This window comes from Ranitomeya imitator, chromosome 3, assembly GCF_032444005.1.
Source record: "Ranitomeya imitator isolate aRanImi1 chromosome 3, aRanImi1.pri, whole genome shotgun sequence".
Taxonomy (NCBI): Eukaryota; Metazoa; Chordata; class Amphibia; order Anura; family Dendrobatidae; genus Ranitomeya; species Ranitomeya imitator.
Window position 1 is genome coordinate 26,160,175 of NC_091284.1, and position 24,524 is coordinate 26,184,698.

Below are 24,524 nucleotides of genomic sequence, written 5' to 3' on the forward strand. Positions count from 1 at the left end.
TTCTGCACCCATTGAGTCAGTCAAATCCGCAGGTGTAAAAAGATCTGCGGATTTGCTGCGGAGTTGCGTGCCAAAAACGGGTGCGGGTGTCTGTAGCCAGGCATCAAATTAAGAAAACCTGACCGTCACATGCAAACATAGACTAAGTGTGAACAGGCGCTGAACCTAGAGTCACCAACTCGTGTACAATCAAATAAGGCAGCACACTGCGGCGCCAAAACATGCAAACAAATATATATGAAAACTGAACTGCATTACTGCACTAGACATATGAAAAACTGAGTGCTTGGCACATAAATTGGCCAATTCATGTGTACCTGGAAGCCACGGTAAGGTGTTCCTCGTTTACCAGGACCTAACAATGCGAATCCTCTCTTAAAATAAAGTCTTCATCTGTATGGGAACCTGTGAGTCCTCTCTTAGACTAAAATCTATATCTCTGTGGAGCGGTAGGGTCCTGCCTTGATTAAAAACGCCTGTAGCTAAGAGGCGGAGTGCTCAGTCAGAAGGCAAATGAATACAAATTTCAATTTATTTGATTGTATACGAGTTGGTGACTCTAGGTTCAGCACCTGTTCACACCTACTCTATGTTTGGATGTGACGGTCAGTTTTTTGATATTTGTATTCATTTGCCTTCTGACTGAGCACTCCGCCTCTTAGCTACAGGCGTTTTTAATCAAGGCAGGACCCTAACCCTCCGCAAAGATATAGATTTTAGTCTAAGAGAGGACTCACAGGTTCCCATGTAGATGAAGACTGTATTCTAAGAGAGGATTAGCATTGTTAGGTCCTGGTAAACGAGAAACGCCTTACCGTGGCTACTGGGTACACATGAATTGGCCAATTTATGCGCAAAACTTTTTTCAATTTTTCCTATTTCTAGTGCAGTAATGCAGTTCATATTTCATGTTTGCAAGTTTTGGCGCTACAGAATGCTGCCTTATTTGTTTGATTGTAGCCATGCATCGTCTGATGTCACTACTGTTCCCATCCGGTTATGTCTGGTGTCACATATAACCGTGACAGCATGAGCCGATGATGGTCAGTAGTGCTATCATACGGTGACTGTGTTCCAAGTGTAAAAAAAAAAAAAACACATTTACATAATCACAACATTCATACCCACCAATCACCTAATTCCCCGGCGCCCGCATCTCCTGCAGCAAAAATAAAATAATAAACCACCATATATATTTACCTTTCTGCCGTAGTCCATTTAATAACGAGTGTTTAATAACGGCGATCTCACGTGTAGAACAGTCACATCGGGAGATGTGACCACTCTACCCGACTCCCGGTGATACACTGACAGGTGGTATCCTCCCGCACTGTATCACTGCGCCGCCATGAGAGTTCGCTGGAGGTCGTGCTGTCACTTGCGGCACCGCTGCGTGAGAAAATTCTCTAAGCGGTAGTGCTGTAAGTGAGAGCACGAACTCTGGTGAACTCTCAGTTTATCAGCAGAGGCCGGGTAGAACGGTCACATCTCCTGATGTAACAGCTCTACACGTGAGATCGTCGAGGGACACTTGTTATTAAATGGACTACAGCGGACATAGAGTATTTGTGTTGGTTTATTATTTTATTTTTGTTGCAGGAAATCTAGGGCGTCAGGGATTAGACGATGCAGTAAGGATGGTTAATTAAGATTAATAAACGACTTTATTATGGCTGTGAACAAAATAGCAAACCACAGACCACAAATAAAAATATAAATGTAAGAATTATATATCAAAGACATATATGGAAAAATGTAGTCATATGGCTGCTATAGCATGGGAATGGCAGACCATTCAGACTAATGATAAAAGAACTAGACCCCAGAAATGAAAATCAAGTATATCAAATAACAAAAGGCAAGTATGTTATAGAAATATCGTATATCATGGACAAAACAGAATTCATCATCTTTCCCCCATCTCACTCTACCCCTCCACCAGACCTATCCATCAAGGTCAATGGCTGCTCACTATCCCCAGTCCCACACGCCCGGTGCCTCGGGGTGAGCCTCGACTCTGCCCTCTCTTTCAAGCCACATATCCAAGCCCTTGCCTCATCCTGCCGTCTCAAACTCAAAAATATTTCCCGGATCCGTGCTTTCCTTGACCGCAACACTGCAAAAACGCTAGTGCATGCCCTTATCATCTCCCGCCTCGACTACTGCAACCTCCTACTCTCTGGACTCCCCTCTAACACTCTGGCACCACTCCAATCCATCCTACACTCTGCTGCCTGACTAATCCACCTGTCCCCCCGCTATTCCCCAGCCTCTCCCCTGTGTCAAGCCCTTCACTGGTTTCCTATCATCCAGAGACTCCAGTTCAAAACCCTCACACTGACATACAAAGCCATCCACAACCTGTCTCCTCCATACATCTGTGACATGGTCTCCCGGTACCTACCTACACGCGACCTCCGATCCTCCCAAGACCTCCTTCTCTACTCCCCTCTCATCTCTTCTTCCCATAACCGCATCCAAGACTTCTCCCGTGCTTCCCCCATACTCTGGAACTCTCTACCCCAACACATCAGACTTGCGCCTACCATAGAAACCTTCAAAAAGAACCTGAAGACTCACCTCTTCCGACAAGCCTACAGCCTGCAGTGATCCTCAACCTACTGAACAGCCGTACAGCCAGCTCTTCCCTCTCCTAGTGTATCCTCACCCACCCCCTGCAGACTGTGAGCCCTCGCAGGCAGGGTCCTCCCTCCTTATGTACTCGTGTGCCTTGTTATCTGCTCATGTTTAATGTATTTGTCTATATTTGCCCCGTATTCACATGTAAAGCGCCATGGAATAAATGGCGCTATAAAAATGTATAATAATAATAATAATAATAATATCTTTATTGAATACTAAAATACTAAAAGGTGGCACTACAAAGATGTGCCTGTGCTTGGAGACATACAATAAATCAATATGTGCTATCAAAGAAATAGTAAATAAAACGGAAATATTCCAGTACCTATAGCACTAAAAAAGTGAACGGACACAATCAGAGGGTAAAATTGCAATATTAATCACTTAATCACCTGGAGCTAGGGCGCGCAAGGTGCATGAAAAAACACACCCATATGCCTGTAACACCAGAGGGAGCCTAAGGCCGGCTTCACACTTGCGAGTTTTACGGACGTAAGAGCGCAGAAACTACGTCCGTAAAACTCGCAAAAAATACGGCACAATTATTCTCTATGCCCCTGCTCCTATCTGCCGTATTTTACTGATCAGTATTATACGGCTTTCTACGGCCGTAGAAAATCGCAGCATGCTGCGTTTGTCACCGTATTGCTCAAATAAAACGCCAATGAAAGTCTATGGAAGCCCCAAAAATACGGATTACAGACGGACCAGCAGTGTGACTTGCGAGGAATACGCAGCGCTGTTAGAGAGAAAAGCCGGCAATTCAGTGCGGTGTACAATAAAATCACACTGACAGCTTACAGTAGAATAGGTAGAATAAATGTGTACACATAGAATAGGTATATATATATATATATGTCAGTGAGACACATATATGTATATATATTCTTACTTCATACAGCGCTATACAGCTTGAAAGCCGGTAATTCAATTACCGGCTTGTTCTTTCTCCTTCCTAAAACCCGACATGATTTGAGACATGGTTTACATACAGTAAACCATGTCTTCTCTCCATTTTTTTTGCAGATTCCACACTACTAATGTCAGTAGAGTGTATCTGCAAAATTTGGCCGTTCTAGCTCTTAAAATAAAGGGTTAAATGGCGGAAAAAATTGGCGTGGGCTCCCGCGCAATTTTCTCCGCCAGAGTAGTAAAGCCAGTGACTGAGGGCAGATATTAATAGCCTGGAGAGGGTCCATGGTTATTGGCCCCCCCCTGGCTAAAAATATCTGCCCCCAGCCACCCCAGAAAAGGCACATCTGGAAGATGCGCCTATTCTGGCACTTGGCCACTCTCTTCCCATTCCCGTGTAGCGGTGGGATATGGGGTAATGAAGGGTTAATGCCACCTTGCTATTGTAAGGTGACATTAAGCCTAATTAATAATGGAGAGGCGTCAATTATGACACCTATCCATTATTAATCCAATTGTAGTAAAGGGTTAAATAAAACACAAACACATTATTAAAAATTATTTTAATGAAATAAAAACAATGGTTGTTGGAGTATTTTATTCTACGCCCAATCCAGTCACTGAAGACCCTCGTTCTGTGAAAGAAAAAACATAATAAACCAACAATATACTTACCCTCCGCAGATCTGTAACCTCCAACGATGTAAATCCTTCTGAAGGGGTTAAAACATTTTGCAGCAAGGAGCTGTGCTAATGCAGGCTGCTCCTCGCTGCAAAACCCCGGGGAATGAGTCTAAATATAGATCAATGAGCTATATTTAGCTTCATTTGCGGTGAGGCGCCCTCTGCTGGATGTTCATAGATCGTGGGAACTTTCCTAGAAAGCCTGGGAGCTTTACAATAGCAAGGTGGCATTAACCCTTCATTACCCCATATCCCACCGCTACACGGGAATGGGAAGAGAGTGGCCAAGTGCCAGAATAGGCGCATCTTCCAGATGTGCCTTTTCTGGGGTGGCTGGGGGCAGATATTTTTAGCCAGGGGGGGGCCAATAACCGTGGACCCTCTCCAGGCTATTAATATCTGCCCTCAGTCACTGGCTTTATTACTCTGGCGGAGAAAATTGCGCGGGAGCCCACGCCAATTTTTTCCGCCATTTAACCCTTTATTTTAAGAGCTAGAACGGCCAAATTTTGCGGATACACTCTACTGACATTAGTAGTGTGGAATCTGCAAAAAAAATGGAGAGAAGACATGGTTTACTGTATGTAAACCATGTCTCAAATCATGTCGGGTTTTAGGAAGGAGAAGGAAAAAGCCGGTAATTGAATTACCGGCTTTCAAGCTGTATAGCGCTGGAAAAAATATTAATATATATACATATATGTGTCTAATGACATATATATATATATATCCAAATAAAGAAAAATTTCCGCTGCCTCACCTGACCGCTAATGGACCCGTAGAAGCGCAGGCACAGCGCGAAACGGCCGTCGTCCAGACACTCCCCTGCTCACACAAGCTGTACCGCTGTAGGTGCCGGCCATGATTTTTATGTGAAGATTTTGTTAATAAAGTATCGAATCCTGTGAAGAGTGGTGAGTGCCCTTATTTCTTCTCATCTATGGACTGTATATATATATATATATATATATATATATATATATATATATATATATATATATATATATATATATATAATAGAATTATTCTTACCGTTAATTCGGTTTCTAGGAACCTTCCACGACAGCCACTTCGGAGGTTGTCTTCCCCGCCCTAATAGGGGACAGGAACACAAGAGGTTAAATACCCCTCCCCTTCCTGCACCGCCAGTGTTTTCCTGGACACAGTAGCATGTATAGTTACCACAAAAGTGCAGGAATCATCCAATAAGAATATCAGGTAGGGAGGGAAATTAGTGCTGTCGTGGAAGGTTCCTAGAAACCGAATTAACGGTAAGAATAATTCTATTTTCTCTAGTCACCTTCCACGACAGCCACTTCGGAGTAGTACCAACAGCTAATTTCTCTAGGGAGGGACTACAGCCTGCAGAACACGTCTGCCAAACGTTAAATCCCTATTGAAATTTAGCCGGTAATGTCTGGTGAACGTATGGATGGACGACCAGGTGGCGGCTCTGCATATCTGCTCTGCTGAGGCATTCCCCCTCTCTGCCCACGATGTTGCCATTGCTCGGGTAGAGTGTGCCTTCAGAGAGGCAGGTGGATCTAGTCCCTGCGATGAATAAGCCAAGCAAATAGACTGTTTGATCCAGTTTGCGATGGTGTTTTTTGACGCCTTCTTTCCCTTATTTCGTCCGGAGAACTGAATGAATAAATTTTGATCAATTCGCCAGGCTTCAGTTTGTTGTAAGTAAAATAGAACCACCCTGCGAACATCCAAGGTGTGGAAGGCCTGTTCTTTAGGGTTGGAGGGGTTTGGGCAAAAAGAAGGAAGTAGAATGTCCTGATCTCTGTGGAAATTTGAGACCACCTTGGGTAAAAAGGATCGGTCTAGTTTTAGTACAATGCTATCCGCAGTGACCGTTAAATAGGGTTCCTGTATTGACAGGGCCTGTAATTCACCAATACGTCTAGCCGTAGTGATTGCGACTAGAAAGATTGTTTTCAAAGTTAAGTTTTTTATGGATATAGCATCCAGGGGTTCGAATGGATCCTGGGTTAGTGCGTTAAGTACAGTATTGAGGTCCCAGGAGGGTACCCTAGTACGGAGTGTAGGACGAATTCTGGATGCGGCTGTCATAAATCGCTTGATCCAGCGGTGATTGGCTAAATTTGAGTCAAAAAAGCTACTAAGGGCCGATACTTGTACTTTGAGTGTGCTAGGGGTAAGGCCTATATCCAAGCCCTTCTGTAAAAATTGTAAGATCCTTGCTATATCAGGATTGAAGGGGTCTGGAACTTCTGGGAAGCACCAGGACGTAAATTTTTTCCAGACCTTAGTGTAGATGGCATTGGTTACTGCCTTTCTGCTTTTTTGAAGGGTCTGGATTACGTCATCTGAGAGTCCTTTAGCTTTTAAGATTGTGGCTTCAGTAGCCATGCAGCCAAGTTCAGTCTGTTTAGGTCCGGATGTAGTAGAGGACCCTGGTGTAGGAGATCGGTCTTTTGAGGTAGAAGGCAGGGACCTTCCAGGGCCATATCTAATAGGGCGCCGTACCAACTCCTCCCGGGCCACAATGGGGCAACCAAGATTGTGGTCACTTCGTCTGTCCTGATTTTTTGCAGGGTTTTCGCCAGCATGGGAATGGGAGGAAAGGCATATGCAAGGTTGAATTTCCACTGGTGTGAAAAGGCATCTATTCCCTGTGCCTTGTCTTTGTAATGAAGGGAGAAAAATGTTTCCACCTTCGCATTTTGCCTGTTGGCGAATAAATCCACCTCTGGAGTACCCCATTTTTCGGCTAGGGACTGAAATACTGCTTGGTTTAGGGACCACTCTCCCGGATGAACGTCTTTCCTGCTGAGGAAATCCGCCTGAGTGTTGTCCAATCCCCTCAGATGTACTGCTGTGACCGATAGAAGGTTCCTCTCTGCCCAGAAGAATATTCTTGTGGCCACTTCTTTTAGAGAGGCATACTTTGTCCCCCCCTGATGTCGTAGATAGGCCACTGTGGTCATATTGTCCGAGTAAATACGAACGTGATGATTTTTGATCAGTGCTGATGATGCCTTTAGGGCCTCCTCCACAGCTTTCAATTCTCTTAGATTCGAGGAGCTGCTGCTGATGTCCGATGTCCATTGTCCCTGAAAGTGGAAACCCTCTACCACCGCACCCCAGCCTCTTTTGCTGGCATCTGAGCGGAGTGTTTTTAGGGGAAGGTGGTCCCAGCTGACCCCTCTCTGGAGATTTTGATAATCTAGCCACCATTTTAGCGCCGATTTCACATGGCCAGGGAGAAGAATCTTCTGATTCAATGGAGTCTGTCGTCTCCTGGAATGTAGGAGAACATAAGTCTGGAGAGTTCGTGTGTGAGCCTGGGCCCAGGAAACCGATTGTATACATGCGGTCAGGGACCCTAGTACAGACATCGATTCTCTGAGGGTCGGTGCACGCTGGCCTCTGAATTTGGTTACCTTGCGGACAAGGTTGATTTGATGATCTTTGGGTAGAAAAGATGTTCTTACATCCGAGTCCAGTAGCACCCCCAGGAATTTTCTTCTTGTGGAGGGATGGACCTCCGATTTCTCCAGATTTGGGATCCAACCCAGGGTTTGTAATATCTCTAGGGACTTTGATACGTCTGTTTCCAGACGGGAGGCAGATGGAGCCATGATAAGCAGGTCGTCTAGATACGGGACTATGCATATTCCCTGCTGACGGATGAAGATTATCGCTTCTGCCATAATCTTTGTGAAGACCCGAGGGGCCGAAGAGATGCCGAAGGGGAGAACATTGAACTGAAAATGTTTGATTTGGTGACCCTTGGAGACTGCGAACCTGAGGAATTTCCTGTGCTCTGGATGGATTGGCACATGGTAGTACGCATCCCTCAGGTCCACAGTCGCCATCATCCAACCCTGACCGATGAGGGGAATCACGGATTTGACTGTCTCCATTTTGAATCTCCTGTATCGGACAGAATCGTTTAAGGGTTTCAGATTTATGATAATTCTGTTCTTCCCCGACGGCTTGGTTATTAGAAAAAGGCGTGAATAATGACCACGTCCTTCCTCTAACTTCGGCACCTGAGAAATCACATTTGATTGTATTAATTTTTGTAGATCTTGTAACAAGGAGTTTTGGAGATCTGGGTTTTGAAGGGAGGTTATCTTTACGCAATGTGGGGGTGGTCTCACGAATTCTATTTTTAATCCTTCTTGAATGGTACGAAGGACCCACTGATTTGTGGAGATGTTTTGCCACTCGGTGAAAAATCGTGAGAGTCGACCCCCGACCCGAGTACAGTCATTGTTTATCTGGGGTTTGCTGGGCCTGAGGGGCCAGGATATTTTTTCCCCTGCCTCCCTTAGGATAACTCCATCTTCCCGTTTTGCCTTTTCCTCTCTGTGAGGTTTGATCACGGGAGGGACGAAAAAAGCGTTTTTTTGGGGTCTTTTGCTCAGGGAGAGATTTCTTTTTATCTGCCGCCTTATCCAAAATATCGTCCAGGACGGGTCCAAATACATTATGACCCTGAAAGGGTATGCTACATAATTTGGACTTGGAGACAAAATCGCCTCCCCAGGATTTTATCCAGAGTGCTCTCCTGGACGAGTTAGAGAGAACAGCAGCTTTCGCGGCTACTCGAACCGATTCAGCAGATGCATCGGCTAGGAACCCTGTAGCTTTCTGTAGTAAGGGTAGGGAGTCTAAAATCTCCTCTCTTGGGGTGCCTTGAGTCAAGTGATCCTCAAGTTTGCGTAACCAGATAAATAGAGATCTGGCCACGCAAGTAGAGGCTATATTAGATTTTAGCAGATTTGTGGAGGTGTCCCAGGACTTTTTTAATAAACTCTCTATTTTACGATCCATCGGATCCTTGAGTTGCGAAGAGTCCTCAAAGGGGAGGGCAGTTTTTTTAGTTACCCTAGACACCTGAACATCTACTTTCGGGGTCTCCCATAAGGAGTTATCCCCATCTAATGGGTACCGGTTTTTCAGTTCCGATGGTATAGTCAGACCTTTTTCAGGGAGGTCCCATTCATGCAGAATTAGATCTCGTAAGTTCATATGCACCGGGACCCTTTTTGGTCTTTGGGTTTCAGACCCTCAAACATCTCATCATGTACTGTGAGTGTAACTTCTTGATCCTCTACCCCCATGGTGCTTCTTACTAAACCGATTAGTTCACTCATGTCCTCAGAACTAAAATAATATTTTTTGTTTTCTGATCTACAGGTGGGGGTAGAAGTGGAGCCTTCGTTTTCCCAGTTATCCTCTGAACCTGAGGACTGGATTTCTCCCGAGTCCGGGTCGGATTCTACTGGGGCTTTTTTCCTCTTTTTTGGAGGGGGTGGCTGAGGCACCGACATCTGCGAGAAGGTAGCCATAGAAGAATGGACCTCATCTTTAATGAGGGATCTAATGCTATCCAACAGCGAGGGTTGTTCGGCGCGCAGGACCTCATCCGTACAGGATTGGCAGAGCTTTTTCCCGTATGTTGATGGGAGTTTGGCCGTACACACTTTGCATTTGCGGCTTGACTTTTTAGGGTCGGAAACCTTTTCTCCCTAAGAGAGAGAGAGAGAGGGTTTGCTAAGCCACTTAGAGGAATATCTATATATACATATATACATAAAAGCACATATGTATATAGGGGATAGCTGGGCCCAACACCTGCTACTTACTTTGGTAGGAGGGGGAACGCTGGCATCTGCAGATGCAGAGCAAGGGGGTCTGTCACTGTCCATGTCCGTCAGGTTGCTAACAGTCAGACAGCTTACCTTGCTACCCGGATCTTTTTATAAGGATCGGTGGTCCAGCGTGCAGTGCTCCTCCCCCCACGTGTGGCCCGATTGGGGTAGGTCCAAGAACGCCCCCGACGCTGTTTGTATGGCGTGCTTCTGCTGCTGGACGCCATTGCCGGCCGGCGTGCGCTCCATGGCACGCTTCCTGGTTGAACCGGAAGTGGCGCGCTTTAACCCGGAAGTCATCAGGCTCTCCGGCCCCAGCCCGGGACGCGCGCCACCTCCAGCGCTGCAGCTGTGGAGGAGGGAACCGGGGGGCTGCAGGAGGCCCCCGGCAAGCACATCACCGCCCCGCATTGCCCCCAAAGGGAGCGCCGGAGGGGCGGGAGGGTCCCGAGTCGCTCCGAAGAGAGGAGACGGGAGCGGCATTATCCAGGAGGGAAACCCGACCTTCATGCCGCCCGGCTTCTGGGTAAGTGGAGCTCCGTCGCCGGCCACGGCAGCCCCTTCAGAAACTCTTCATGCCCCATAGGGGACAGGAAAACACTGGCGGTGCAGGAAGGGGAGGGGTATTTAACCTCTTGTGTTCCTGTCCCCTATTAGGGCGGGGAAGACAACCTCCGAAGTGGCTGTCGTGGAAGGTGACTAGAGAAATATATATATATATATATATATATATAGACAGTATATATATATATTTTTTTCTTTTTGGGACACATGGATCATTTCTATAGCGGTATGTTGGTTTTGCAAGCCTGTGAGAAAACCACGCAGTACGGATGCCATACGGATTACATACGGAGGATGCCATGCGCAAAAAACGCTGACACACCCTGCCTACGGAGGAGCTACGGACCACTATTTTCGGGACATTTCAGCGTATTACGGCCGTAATATACGGACCGTATTTTCATACGCTGAGTGTGAAGCCGGCCTAAGGGTAAAGAGCTAAATATCATAAGATAAAATCAAGAAAAGTGCAAAGTGCTAACACAATGTAAAATATATATATATGTGCATTGCATCACAACAATGTGTGAAAAAAAAAATATACAAAAGTGCATCAGTGCAAAGTAACCTGCAATCAGCGTGTTGGTGTGTCTAAACAATAATGAACAATGTAGAGGTTTAAGTCCGTCTATAGGATATGAGTCTGAACCCTGCACCAGAGTCCGCCTGGTTCCAAGTGATGTAAAAAATATCCAAATAATTGTGATAGGTCACTACCTGTAAAGGTCCGTTCTCTCCAAGCACAGCGCACCCCGACGCGCGTTTCGGATATACTCCTTCGTCAGGGGGAAAAACAGCCACGACCAATCAGCAACGGGCACAGTCCGGCGGCAAAATGGCCGCTCCTTACACCCTGCAGTCAGTGCCCGCTCCATACTCCCCTCCAGTCAGCGCTCACACAGGGTTAATGGCAGCGTTAACGGACCGCGTTATGCCACGGGTAACGCAGTCTGTTAACGCTGCTATTAACCCTGTGTGACCAACTTTTTACTATTGATGATGCGTATACAGCATCAATAATAAAAAGATCTAATGTTAAAAATAATAAAAATAGTTATATACTCACCGTCCGTTGGCCCCTCGGATCCAGAACAGGCCTTTCCCGCTCCTCGCGACGCTCCGGTGACCGCTCCATGCATTGCGATCTCGTGAGACGATGACGTAGCGGTCTTGCGAAACCTCTACGTCATCATCTTGCGAGACCGCAATGCACTCTTGAGACCGGAGCGCCCGAGGAGCGTCGATAAACGCTTCTCCTGGTTCCGGGGGCCTACGGAAGGTGAGTATATAACTATTTTTTATTTTAATTCTTTTTTTAACAGGGATATGGTGCCCGCATTGCTATATACTACGTGGGCTGTGCAATATACTACGTGGGCTGTGCAATATGCTACGTGGGCTATGTAATATACTACGTGGGCTGTGCTATACACTACGTGGCTGAGCAATATACTACGTGGGCTGTGTTATACACTACGTGGGCTGTTATATACTGCGTGCGTGGGCTGTTATATACTACGTGAGCTGTGTTATATGCTACGTGGGCTGTTATAAACTACATGGCTGTGTTATATTCTGTGTGGGCTGTTATACACTCCGTGGGCTGTGCTATATACTCCGTGGGCTGTGCTATATACTCCGTGGTCTGTGCTATATACTACGTGGCTGTGCAATATACTACGTGGCTGTGCAATATACTACGTGGCTGTGCTATATACTACGTGGCTGTGCAATATACTACGTGGCTGTGCTATGTACTATGTGGGCTGTGCTATATACTACGTGGGCTGTGCAATATACTACGTGGCTGTGCAATATACTACGTGGCTGTGCTCTTTACTACGTGGCTGTGCTATTTACTACGTGGGCTGTTATATACTACGTGGCTGTGCTATATACTATGTGGGCTGTGCAATATAGTACGTGGGCTATGTAATATACTATGTGGGCTGTGCTATATACTACATGGCTGTGCAATATACTACGTGGCTGCAATATACTACGTGGACTGTACAATATACTACGTGGGCTGTGCAATATACTACGTGGGCTGTACTATATACTACGTGGCTGTGCAATATACTACGTGGCTGTGCTATGTACTACGTGGGCTGTGCTATATACTACGTGGGCTGTGCTATATACTACGTGGCTGTGCAATATACTACGTGGACTATGCAATATACTACGTGGGCTGTGCAATATACTACGTGGCTGTACTATATACTACGTGGCTGTGCTATATACTACGTGGCTATGCAATATACTACGTGGCTGTGCTATGTACTACGTGGGCTGTGCTATTTACTACGTGGACTGCAATATACTACGTGGGCTGTGCAATATACTACGTGGCTGTGCTATATACTACGTGGGCTGTGCAATATACTACGTGGACTATGCAATATACTACGTGGGCTGTGCAATATACTACGTGGCTGTACTATATACTACGTGGCTGTGCGATATACTACGTGGCTGTGCAATATACTACGTGGCTGTGCTATGTACTACGTGGGCTGTGCTATTTACTACGTGGACTGCAATATACTACGTGGGCTGTGCAATATACTACGTGGCTGTGCTGTATACTATGTGGCTGTGCTATGTACTACTTGGGCTGTGCAATATACTACGTGGGCTGTGCTATATACTACCTGGCTGTGCTATATACTACGTGGCTGTGCTATATACTACGTGGCTGGCCACGAACAATCAGCGACAGGCGCAGTCCGGCCACGAATTGGCGCGGGATTTGAACCACGCTTCGCTAATTGGTCGCGCCCGGCCGGCCGAATCCTGTGTATTCAATGTATTATTCTAAAATCTTCATAAATAAACTAGATACATATTCTAGAATACCCGATGCGTTAGAATCGGGCCACCATCTAGTCACTTATATTTGTTTTGTGTGTGTAAACATTATATTTGAACATGGTATGTGATGATATTATGGTCTTCAATGGAGAATATAAAAGAAGATGCTGGACAAAGAAATGACATCACAATTTTTTTTGTTAAATAATAGATCTTTATTTAGCTTACAAAAATGCATAGAAATCCGCATGAAAATCTGCATCAAATCCACATAAAAAAAGGCATCAAATCCACTCGCATTTTAACCCCTTTCTGCCAGCTGACGGAATAGTATGTCAGCTGGCAGATCCCCTGCTGTTTTGTACTGCTGACATGTGCGCGCAATGAGCGCGAGCGGAATCGCGATCCGCCCGCGCCCATTAACTAGTTAAATGCCGCTGTCAAGCGCTGACAGCGGCATTTAACTAGCGCTCCCGGCCGCGCAGCCGGAAGTGCTCGCGCTGCTGACCCCCGTCACATGATCGGGGGTCAGCAGTGCATTGCCATAACAACCAGAGGTCTCCTTGAGACCTCTATGGTTGTTGATGGCCGATTGCTTTGAGCGCCACCCTGTGGTTGGCGTTCAAAGCAACCCTGCATTTCTGCTACATAGAGGTGATCTGTGCATCACCTCTATGTAGCAGAGGCGATCGAGTTGTGCATGCTTCTAGCCTCCCATGGAGGCTATTGAAGCATGCAAAAATGAAAAAAAAAAAAAGTGATTAAAAATATAAAAAAAATAAAAAATATATAAAAGTTCAAATCACCGCCCTTTCGCCCCAATCAAAATAAAACAATTAAAAAAAAATCAAACATACACATATTTGGTATCGCCGCATTCAGAATCGCCCGATCTATCAATAAAAACAAAGGATTAACCTGACCGCTAAATGGCATAGCGAGAAAAAAAATCAAAACGCCCAAATTACATTTTTTTGGTCGCCGCGACATTGCATTAAAATGCAATAAGGGGCGATCAAAAAAACTTATCTACACCAAAACGGTATAATTAAAAACGCCAGCTCGGCACGCAAAAAATAAGCCCTCACATGGCCAAATTGACGGAAAAATAAAAAAGTTATGGCTCTGGGAAGGAGGGGAGTGAAAAACGAACACGGAAAAACGAAAAATCCCAAGGTCATGAAGGGGTTAAGCAAACTTTGGAATTTTTTTTCACCACTTAGATAAAAAATAACCTAGATATATTAGGTGTCTATGAACTCGTAATGACCTGGAGAATCATAATGGCAGGTTAGTTTTAGCATTTGGTGAACCTAGCAAAAAAGCCAAGCAAAAAACAAGTGTGAGATTGCACTTTTTTTGCAATTTCATCACACTTGGAATTTTTTTCCCGTTTTCTGTTACATGGCATGCTAAAACCAATGGTATTGTTCAAAAGTACATCTCATCCCGCAAAAAATAAGCCCTCACATGGCCAAATTGACGGAAAAATAAAAAAGTTATGGCTCTGGGAAGGAGGGGAGCAAAAAACGAAAATGAAAAAGCTCCGAGGGTGAAGGGGTTAAGCTGCGTTTTTTTGCCAAGGGAGGAAGAATCCGAGCAGAATTTTACAAAAAGTCAAACCTGCAACGTGTGCACATAGCCTTATACAGGACACACGTTTCGCTCTCGCAGCCATTTCCCCCCCAAAAAACAATAAGCAGAAGTCGCTGTCCATAAGTTCAGGCGCTCAGTGACGCGCAGATCCATAGTTTCCAATACAAGTCGATGGAAAGGTCTAAGGCCATGTTCACACGTTCCTGATTTCCCTGCTGTTTTTTCTGCACTAAAAACCGCAGCTCTTGGCAGAAAACGCAGGTGCGTTTTTTGATGCGTTTTTTGATGCGTTTTTTAGTGTAGTTTTTTATGCAGTTTTCTCTGCAGAGTCTGTGTGTTTTCTAGGAAGTTTGTTTAGGGTTAAAATGGCTGAAAATACCCTAACCCTACCCCTAACCCTAGTTCTATACTGTAGTGGGGAAAAAAAAAAATGTTTCTTTATTTTATTATTGTTACTACCTATGGGGGTGATAAAGGGGGGAGGGGGGGGGGCATTTACCTTTTTTTTATTTTGATCACTGTGAGGTTATCACAGTGATCAAAATGTGCCTGGAACGAATCTGCCGGCCGGCAGATTCGGCGGGCGCACTGTGCATGCGCCCGCCATTTTGGAAGATGGCGGCGCCCAGGGAGAAGATGGCCGGACGGACACCGGGAGGCCCGGTAAGTATAAGGGGGGGAGATTAGGGCACGGGGGGGGGGGGGCGTCGGAGCACGGGGGGTGGGATTGGAGCACGGGGGGGCAGCCACACTCCGCCCACGCACTTCCTGCTGTAGCGGTTCTGCACCACAAACCGCAGAAAACCCGCAGATATATTTTTGATCTGCGGGTTTTACTGCGGGTTTGACCTCACCATGGAGGTCTATGGGTGCAGAACCGCTGCAGTTCCGCAAAAAGAAGTGACATGGTCCTTTTTTACCGCGGCTATTCAGCGCGGCTTTTTTCGCGATTTTCCACAATGTGGGCACAGCAGTTCCTGTTTTCCATAGGGTACATTGTACTGTACCCTGCATGGAAAACAGCTGCGGCGGTTCCTCATTAAAAAAGATTAGTGTGTTCTCATTATTTAATTAACGCCATTAACTCCTTCCCGCCGCAGCCCTTTTTCTCGTTTGCGTTTCTGTTTTTCGCTCCCCTCCTTCCCGGAGCCATAACTTTTTCATTTTTCCGTCTATACGGCCATGTGAGGGCTTATTTTTTGTGGGACGAGTTGTACTTTTGATTTTACCATATAATGTACTGGAAAACAGGGAAAAAAATTCCAAGTGTGGTGAAATTGCAAAAAAAAAAGGTATTTTTCTTTACCATGTTCACCAAATGCTAGAACTGAGCTGCTGTTATGAGTGTCCAGGTCAGTGACCCGTGCCGCTGCTCCACCACTAAGGTCATTCTGTGAGGAGCCCCTCTAACAGATCCCCTTTAAGTATATTCCGAATAATACCGAGGCTCATGGCGCCCGGTGCGTGTGAATGAGGCGGCATCAAAAATCCTAAACTTTTACAGTAGCAAAACCCGTAATGCACCACTAGGGGGCAGCGCTGCTCTTCGTTATTACGGCCGGGATGCGCTGTACCTGGAAATCGCCATTACTGAGTCCTGTATAACTCCGACTTTGCTTTAAAGGGGGTTTCTACATTTGGGGAAAGTTTAGCTTAAAGGGGTCAGTCAGCCCTCAAAATGCCTCTTTAAACCATGGTGCCATATGGGACTCAGCCCCTATTAAAATCATGCCAGCACGGTATCTGTTAGCGGTACCCGGCTGGAGAAAATAACTTTTATTGCCTATGAAAATACTTTGGAGCACCCTTGTCGTGGCCGAGAGCTCGGTGCACCATTATGCCCCTCATTTTGCATCTTGGGGGGGGGGGGAGGGTGATGGAAGGCGTGTGTGTGTGCTCACTGCCACTATGCGCATGCCACTGTGTGTGCGAACTGCCACTGTGTGTGCGAACTGCCACTGTGTGTGCGAACTGCCACTGTGTGTGCGAACTGCCACTGTGTGTGCGAACTGCCACTGTGTGTGCGAACTGCCACTGTGTGTGCGAACTGCCACTGTGTGTGCACTGACACTTTGCACTGACACTGTGTGCACATTGACACTATGTTTGCGCACTGACACTGTGTGTGCACATCGACACTATGTTTTCGCCCCGACACTATGTGCCCACATTGACACTGTGTGTGCGCACTGACACTGTGTGTGCGCACTGACACTGTGCGCCCTGATATTGGCTGTGCTGGGTTCTTTACGGGTGTGCACATTCTCTGCTGTCTGAGCGGCTTCAGGCAGGAGAGAGCAGAGATGTTGTGGTCTCTGAAGCCGCTCTCTTCCCTTCCAGCAAGTAGGTAGAAGAACGCGCCCGAACATTACGTGCACGTGCAAACTGTACGCGCGTGCGCAATAATGCAGAGCAGCGTTCACTCTCGGAAGTGCGCACTCCCCATCTGAAGCAGGGGAAGTCAGCAAGATGCGAAATGAGGAGGTACAAGGTATCCCTAATCTATAAAGCTCCTTATTAACCCTTCCCAGGACGTAATAGTGCATCATAGGGAGGGTATAGGTGCATGGATCGGACTCAGGAGCGGAGTCATGGCTGTGCTGTACAGTTGGCACCTGCCTCTAGCAGCAGCAGTCAGAACCAGCTCTGATCACTGCTGTTTAACCGCTGTCAGTCAATGATTTAAGTTGTGTAATCCTGATGGGGCGTCCGTTCTTGGCACCCACTGTGTCGCCCCACTTCCTACATGACGCTATCTCAGTGCCAATGGATTCCCACGACAGTCTGGGGGCTTCTGGAAAGGCCCACATCACCGCCATCTTGGTACTCCTGTGAAGCCCAGACAGATTTTTTTCTTTTTTCACTATATAATACAATACTGAAGTGTTAGAGTATATACTACAAATGATCAAAGGTTCAAGTTCCCTAGGAGGACTAAAAAAAGTTAAATTTAAAAAAAAAAAATTACAAAGTAAATAAACACATAAAAGTTTGAATCCAAAAATTACTTAAAAAATGAATGAGAAAATATGCAATAGTTCAAACTGTCCAAATAGAAAATTATTTAACCCGTACAGTAAATGCCATAAAGATAGAAAGGACAGAACTGCCATTTTTCCCTCACGAAAAGTGTAGCAAAAAGCGATCAAAACGTCGCGTCTACTTCTTTAGAACTACAACCTTGTGCAGCTGTGGGCATGGAAAAATAAAAAGGTATGGGAGAAGGAGAGAAAAAAACTAAGCTAAAAAATTACAAGTTTTTTCCACTTGGAAATCCCTTCAGGAAACGTTCCTTCTTTCAAGAGTTTTTGTAGCAGTTTATCGAAGAGTTCACACGATCCTTTTTTTCATGCGGAATTGCCGCGATTTTCCCGCTGCGGGTCCGCAGCTGTTTTCCATGCAGGGTACATTACATTGTACCCTATGGAAAACAGGAACTGCTGTGCCCACAATTCGGAAAATAAAAACAAAAAACCGCGCTGAATAGCTGCGGGAAAAAAGAAGTACCATGTCACTTCTTTTTTCGGAGCCGCAGCGGTTCTGCACCCATTGACCTCCATTGTGAGGTCAAACCCGCAGTAAAACCCGCAGATGAAAAAAATATCTGCGGGTTTTACTGCGGTTTGTGGTGCCGAACCGCTGCAGCAGGAAGTGCGGGGAAGCGGGCGGAAGTGCGTGGGCGGAGTGTGGCGGATCCCGCCCCCCCCGTGCTCCAATCCCACCGCCCCGTGCCCCGATGCCCCCCCCAGTGCTCCGATGCCCCCCCCCGTGCCCTAATCTCCCCCCCTTATACTTACCCGGCGTCCCGGTGTCCGTCCGGCCGTCTTCTCCCTGGGTGCCGCCATCTTGCAAAATGGCGGGCGCATGCGCAGTGCGCCCGCCGAATCTGCCGGCCGGCAGATTCGTTCCAAAGTGCATTTTGATCACTGAGATAGGTTATATCTCAGTGATCAAAATAAAAAAAAAATAGTAAATGACACCCCCCCCCTTTGTCACCCCCATAGGTAGGGACAATAAAAAAAAATTAAGAATTTTTTTTTTTTTCCACTAAGGTTAGGGGTAGGGTTAGGGGTAGGGTTAGGGGTAGGGGTACGGTTAGGGGTAGGGTTAGGGTATTTTCAGCCATTTTAACTGCATAGAAAACTGCATAAAAAAAAGGATCAAAAAAAGGACCCGCGTTTTCTGCCAAGAGCTGCAGTTTTTTAAAAAACAGTCCTGAAAAAAAAAGGATGGAAATCAGGAACGTGTGAACATACCCTTATTAAGTTTTTTTTCCCATGGATTGTTTTGTTTTTCTGGTGCTTTTGGTTTGGAAAGTGACTTGTTTGGCGCTGATAACCACTCACAAGGCTGAATATATGAGCAGCAAAGTGGTTTTACAATAGAAATTAGTAATAAGAGTTTTTCAAGATATTTTTTGAGGGATTGTTTTCAGGCGTCTTTGGTAGCAGACCCACTGGAAAAACTCCACATAAACCTCTAGGAGCAGATCTACTCAAAAATCCGCCTCTGGCTATGTTCACTCAAGCAGAAGACGCATCAGGAATCTCGGGAATTTTTTATTTTTCCTGAAATGTCTTTTATGACAATTTTTCAGTCATTTCCTCAACGTTTTTCTGACAGTTTTTTCCACCTGTGTTTTTTTTTTAAGATTTTCTCCAGGGTTTTTGTGACTTATTTTTTTTTACTGTTGTTTTTTATGTAATTTTTTTTCAACCCCATCGCATAATAAAGAAACAGCTTAGTGGTTTTCTAAGGAGAAAGACAATGGCAAAATTCTCCCAAAAATGTCCGGTTGTCTTTTCAGCCGTCCCATTGACTTGTAAAGTACAGAGAGTCTTGGGGTGGAGCGCGGCAGAGGAACGGAGCGCGGCAGAGGAACGGAGCGCGGCAGAGGAACGGAGCGCGGCAGAGGAACGGAGCGCGGCAGAGGAACGGAGAGCGGCAGAGGAACGGAGAGCGGCAGAGGAACGGACCGCTCCGGGGCTTTATCCATTTCGGGGTTTTAGAAACTGGAAGTGGTTAAAAGACGCTCAAAAGTCTGAACATAAGAACAGCGAGCCGCCATTACATAAAGAGGAGAACGGTCAGTGTGAGATGTTTCCTCAGCGTTAGTAGTTATGTGTCACCGTGTTATTGTGTTATCGTCACTGTCAATGTGGCTGTCAGCGTTCTCTAGGACAGTGGTTAGTACTATGTGTTACTGCAATTTCATGAGGTCACTGTGACTGGCACTGTTGTGTGTGTCTGTGGCTGGCACTGTTGTGTGTGTCTGTGGCTGGCACTGTTGTGTGTGTCTGTGGCTGGCACGGTTTGTGTCTGAGGCTGTGGATGGCACTGTTGTGTGTGTGGCTGTCACTGTTGTGTGTGTGTGGATGGCATTGTTTGTGTCTGTGGATGGTACTGTTGTGTGTGTCTGTGGCTGTCACTATTGTGTGACTGTGGCTGGCACTGTTTGTGTCTGTGGCTGGCACTATTGTGTGTCTGTGGCTGGCACTGTTTGTGTCTGTGGATGGCACTGTTGTGTGTCACTAGCACTGTTGTGTGTTTTTGTAGCTGGCACTGTTGTGTGTGGTTAGTACTGTTATGTGTCACCTTACCAGCAGTATTGTGGGGTCACTGTGGCCGGTATTGTTCATGAGTCTCTCTGATCGGGACTTTAGATTATGCTGTAATAGTGTCGTGCTGTGGAGCACTGTAGCGGGCACTGTTGGGGGGGCCAGTAGCGGGCACTGTTGGGGGGCCGGTAGTGGGCACTGTTGGGGGGTTGGTAGCGGGCACTGTTGGGTGGCCAGAAGTGGGCACTCTTGCGTGGCCAGTAGTGGGCAGTGTTGGGGGGCCGGTAGTGGGCACTGTTGAGGGGCTGGTAGTGGGCACTGTTGGCGGGCCGGTAGTGGGCTTTGTTGGGGGGCCGGTAGTGGGCACTGTTGGGGGGCCGGTAGTGGGCACTGTTGGGGGGCCGGTAGTGGGCACTGTTGGGGGGTTGGTAGCGGGCACTGTTGGGTGGCCGGATGTGGACACTGTTGGGGGGCTGGTAGCAGGCACTGTTGGGGGGTTGGTAGCGGGCACTGTTGGGTCGCCGGAAGTGGGCACTGTTGGGGGGCTGGTAGTGGGCACTGTTGGGCTGGTAGCAGGCACTGTTGGGGGTGTAGTAGCGGGCACTGTTGGGGGGCTGGTAGTGAGCACTGTTGGGGGGCCGGTAGTGGGCACTGTTGGGGGGTTGGTAGCGGGCACTGTTGGGTGGCCGGAAGTGGGCACTGTTGGGGGGTTGGTAGTGGGCACTGTTGGGGGGGTGGTAGCAGGCACTGTTGGGGGGCCGGTAGGTGGCACAGTTACTGTGATTGGCACTGTCCTGGAAGCAGGTGGCACTGTTATGGGGCACAATAAACACCTGCTCAACCACCGCTCCCTTCACTGTCCCCCCAGCTGCCATCCTGGGAGTGGAGGCAGCGGGGTCTTCTATCCTGGCGACAGGCGGCAGTCCGGCGATTCCTGGCATCGTCTAGTAGATGGGTAATAAACACCTTTTATTTCAAAGTTCACCGTGTAATACTACATGTCCCCAGTGAGGGCGCTGCAGGAAAACACTTCTTTATAGGTTCCCGCTTAGATTTGAAGCTGATCGCTGAGGTCCAGGCAGGTCCAGAAACCTCTAACATAAAGCAATCGCCCAGCGCCGCGCCTCGGTGGCCCCGAATTGCACCCGGATCTGCTCAATCATCGTCCTTTTGTGTGAGTGACGGAGAAGCGCCGGTGTAAAGTGACCTCCGCTCAGGTCTGAGAGCGATAAGTGCAGCCATTACAGATCTCCAGCGAGGAGCAGACGCTGGAGATAATGGACATAAGAGACTTGTCAGAAAATAACACGGAAAACCTGTCACCAAACACTCGGGGGAACGGAGCAGCTGTTGTGATGCCAGTCAAGCCGATAACAAGTGGGAAAGTGTCACCGTACATGACAGCGCCGCCTGCCCCCTCATCACATCTTATATAACCTGCTCGTGAGCACCTCCCCGAAAACCGGCCACATTCCTAGCGGGGATCCATCATGGACAGAAGCCGTCCAACCGCCATCCTCCCTACATATTTCGGGTGCTCCTCCTGGCTCTCGGGAACCATTCTTGTGCCTAATTATTCATAGTGTCTAACACTAAAAGCCCAAAAAAGTTCTCTATCCACTATAATTTTTTTTAGAGGAAAGTGAACAGAACCTTCAAGTTTTTCATTTTTGAGAAGGATTCTGAGAGTTTCCGCTCATTTTTTGATCCAAAAAGACTCCGTGTGCCACAACCTCTCCAGGAAACTCTTTAGGAACCCAAAACCTCCTTCAAAAACTTCCCCCCCCGGGAGCCGTTCCCGGAGCAGCTACAGCTGGAAAAACTCATGGGGTTTTTGACCGTCTAAAAGAAAAATCCATGTGAATATAGGCTTAGATCGGGCTTCATCTGGTTCTTCTGGTCCTCTTGTGGTCAGGAGGACTTGACTGGTGCCGCTCCAGTTGAGTCTATGACATTGAGGATGTCCAAAGATCGCGGAGGCTGTACCCATCACTGCTGCAAAAGGCACATGTGCAACCTGAGGCCACCTTCAACGTTCAGAAGGGGAGACACGTTGCCCATCTTGGTGATCTTTGGGGGCGTCATTGGTTGGACGAGCATGGATTTAATAGTTTTCATTGGATGTGGTCATGAATAGATTGGTGTAGGTCACCACCGGTCACCCGAATGGAGGATTTGTATCTACCCTTGTTTCCCCCCTCTGTCCAAAAAACTGTGGCCGGGAGGCGTAAAATTCTGCAGCAGGTCACACATGCGCCCAGCAGCTCCATTCCACTTTACGGCACTGGTATCTTCACTTGAATGGCATAGATGGCGAGGACCAGAGGACACAACTAGCCTATTCGGGCAATCACCGGGGTTCCAGCTGAAGGGCTCACACCTATCCAGTGAATGGATGATAACTTCTTTTAAAGGGTTATCTGGTGCCCCCCATTTCCACATCGGAGGTGAACGGTGCCAATTATATACTTGATACCTGGCAATGGTGCGCGCGCTTCGACAGGGGGGGGGGGGTCATAATACCGATGTGGAAGTGAGCGGATCTGGACGGCACCAGATTTCCACAAGGAAATACCATTTTTTAGTACTAATTTGCTCAAACTCTTTCCCTATTCCTGTCCGGTTCATGGAACTGTTGGCTGAAAATGACTCGATTTTCACCAGTCCTTAGAAATTATGTGCTGGGCGTCTCCTCTCCCCTCTCGCAGCTGGTCACAGAGAACTCACAGCACTCTCACTAAGAAATCGTTAGGTCAGATAGTGTCATCTGGTGGCATTGGGAGGAAGTACACTGCTCAAAAAAATAAAGGGAAAACTAAAATCCCACATCCTAGGTATCACTGAATGAAATGTTCCAGTTGCCAGTCTTTATTCATTTCATGCGTTGAGAACATAAGAATTATCAATGTAAATCAAAATGAATATCCCACGGAGGTCTGAAGTTGGAATGATGCTCAAAATCAAAGTGGAAAATCAAATTACAGGCAGATCCAACTTCAGTGGAAATGCCTCAAGACAAGGAAATGATGCTCAGTAGTGTGTGTGGCCTCCACGTGTCTGTATGACCTCCCTACAACGCCTGGGCATGCTCCTGATGAGGCGGCGGATGTTCCCCTGAGGGATCTCCTCCCAGACCTGGAGTGACATTGTATTGTTTAGCGCAGTTTTCCAATGTATCAGATACTTGTGGTTTATCAGTGACGACATTGCTCCTGTAACACTGGTCGGAACAGATGGGTATTTGCACGCGATGTGATTTTTGTGGTCTTTGCAGGTTAATGAATTCTTCTACGTCTCTTCAGTCCTCCCTTATTAGAAGTTTCCCTTTGGGTCCGGCTCGCACAGAAGCTGCAGTGATACAAGTGCTAATTAGCGGTGATTCCTGCAGCATCAGGTCCCCGCAGTGTAAATCCTCGGTGTGACGGCGCAGGTACAGGCGGCAGAAAAATGCTTATTATCCAGGTTCTTACTGGCTGATGATGATGAGGAAAGACAATCACTGGATTTACTCGTTTATATGGGGATTTTCTCACTAATTAGGAGGAAATTGCTGTTTGTTGTGCAAATTGTGCAATTATTTAAACCGTTGTGGCGGTAATACAGCAGATTTAAAGGGAAATTACACCAAAAAATGTATTTATCTGGAAGTGGAAAAGGATTAGATACACGGCTCAGCACACAGTATCACACAGGATAGGATTAGATACACGGCTCAGCAGACAGTATCACACAGGATAGGATTAGATACACGGCTCAGCAGACAGTATCACAGAGGATAGGATTAGATACACGGCTCAGCAGACAGTATCACACAGGAGAGGATTAGATACACAGCTCAGCAGACAGTATCACACAGGATAGGATTAGATACACGGCTCAGCAGACAGTATCACACAGGATAGGATTAGATACACGGCTCAGCAGACAGTATCACACAGGATAGGATTAGATACACGGCTCAGCAGACAGTATCACACAGGATAGGATTAGATACACGGCTCAGCAGACAGTATCACAGAGGATAGGATTAGATACACGGCTCAGCAGACAGTATCACACAGGAGAGGATTAGATACACAGCTCAGCAGACAGTATCACACAGGATAGGATTAGATAC